General features: G+C 40.8%; 1 pseudogene; it reads left to right on the forward strand.

Annotated features, from left to right (window-relative positions):
* The first annotated feature begins 476 nt into the window (after positions 1 to 476).
* Positions 477 to 1,511, forward strand: LOC145716047 (olfactory receptor 5W2-like; annotated as a pseudogene).
* Positions 1,512 to 2,264: the final 753 nt, after the last annotated feature.

Here is a 2,264-nt window from a genome sequence, read left to right on the forward strand (position 1 = left end):
CTGGATAGGACATGGGGTGACTGCCTGGGGAAGTAGAAGCATGTCGTATAAAGGAATATATTCATTACTTGTGCCTAGGAAAAGGGGAAAAGATGGTGGCATTACTTGTGCCTCTCAGTTATGCTTCTCTATTACAGAATATAACAATATTTCTACTAGACGTAAAAAAAAAAAAAATACCTTGCTGAACACGTGGTTATCTGCCCAAATAATTGTAAGAACTATTGCCTCAAACAATGAGGAGATTAATTTCCTTATAGAAGAAACAATTAGCAAAACTTATCATAAATACAACATATGTTGGTATGCAAATAGCATGCTTTAATTTGAATAAAAGTGTGCTACAAATTCTGTACAGTGCTGTACGAATGTAGGTAATATAATTATCAAATCATTCATATTGACTTGTATATATTTCCAGGACAGTCTGCTTCACCTAAATAGTCCTGACATTGCTTGTCTCTCTTCCTAAATACAGAAAAATAAGACCAGCAGTTTACCTGCTAAAATGGTAAGATGATGCTAATCCTGGCTCTGTTTCCATCTCTCACAAGCAGGGATTCCCAGATCTGAGCGATGGCTGTTGAGAACTGCACTGTGATTACTGACTTCAGGCTCCTAGGACTCTCTGGCAGGAAAGATGTGCAGCAGGGACTCTTTGTGCTCTTTTTGCTAGTTTATGGCATAACCGTGATTGCCAATCTAGGGATGATCCTGCTCATCAAGCTGGACTCCAGCTGGACTCCATGTACTATTTCCTGAGCAATCTGTCTTTCTGTGATGTCTGCTACTCCTTCACTGTCTCTCCCAAGATGCCGGCTGACTTCTCGTCTGAACAAAAGAGGATTCCATATAATTTATGTGCAATTCAGATGTATTATTTCGGGGTCTTTGCAGATGTGGAATGTCTCGTGTTGGCTGTCATGGCTTAGGACAGGTATGTAATCATTTGTAACCCACCTCTTTATACAATCGTCATGTCCAGGAAAATCTGCATCCAGCTCGTGTCCCTTGCCTACTTTGTGGACCTAGTGGATTCGGCAGTCCACACCTGCTGCACATTTCGATTGTCATTCTGCAATTCCAATATCATCAGTCACTTTTTCTGTGACATCCCACCCTTGCTAGCCCTCTCATCTTCAGATACACCCATCAATGAGATAGTGATGTTCACTCTCATTGGTTGTGTGGTGGGGTGCAGCAGCATCACCATCCTCCTCTCCTGCAGCTACATCATAACTACCATCCTTAGAATGAACTCAGCTGAGGGGAGATGCAAAGCCTTCTCTACATGCACCGCCCACTTAACCACAGTGGCTGTATTTCACAGCACACTCCTGTTCATGTATTCCCGACCCAGCTCCAGTTACTCCATAGACACAGACAAAATGTCCTCTGTCTTCTACACGGTGGTCATTCCTATGTTAAACCCACTCATCTACAGCTTAAGGAATAAGGATGTGAAAGGTGTCCTGAAAAAAGCAATCAGCACTAAATTATGTTCTGGGTGAAGTTGTATTTTTCACCCAATGGTATTTATTCAAAGATTCTTGTAAATTGAAGCTGAGGTCCTTTGACATACATTCCTATAGTCTCACCAACACAACTTTCTAGATCTTTCCTATTATTTATCATTATACTAAATTGAGTGTGGGAAGAGTCATTATTGATCTTGGTCTTCTGTTCAAACAAAGGAAGAGTAATACTAGGTTCAATTCCTGGTTTGCAAAAAGGATCTTTTCATACTTGGCTTCTCTGTTCAAAGTTCCACAAATGCAACGCCCTTTCCAGTATTGTTCGCTAATATTTCTACTTTATTATTTACAAAGCTCAGGTCCAAATGTCATTTAAAACATTTGTTAAATAAATGCATGAGTGTCCCCTGCGAAACTGATGCAAAGGAGCCTTTGCAAATTCACACACACACACACACACACACACTCACGCACTCTCTCACAAACACACACACATACACAAACACACTCACACAGAAACTTGTTTTTTAAATATTATTCTAGTATGTTCAACTTGGATTAAATCTTCCTGCACATCTTTTCTTTTGGCCTAGGCTTAAATAACCATCAGGGACAGGGAGGGGTCATTTGCAGTAAAGATCTTTACGGACCATGTATTCCTCATCATTCTGGCCCAGTTATATCAGCAGACATCCTCTGGATCAATTGTTCTAGATTCATATTCCATCTCAGAGTGCACATCAGCCTGTGGATTTCCCTTCCTGCCCTCACTCTGGAGAACAGATATGG

The sequence above is a fragment of the Leptonychotes weddellii genome, chromosome 11, assembly GCF_054177405.1.
Source record: "Leptonychotes weddellii isolate Sample4059 chromosome 11, ASM5417740v2, whole genome shotgun sequence".
In the NCBI taxonomy this organism is placed as follows: domain Eukaryota; kingdom Metazoa; phylum Chordata; class Mammalia; order Carnivora; family Phocidae; genus Leptonychotes; species Leptonychotes weddellii.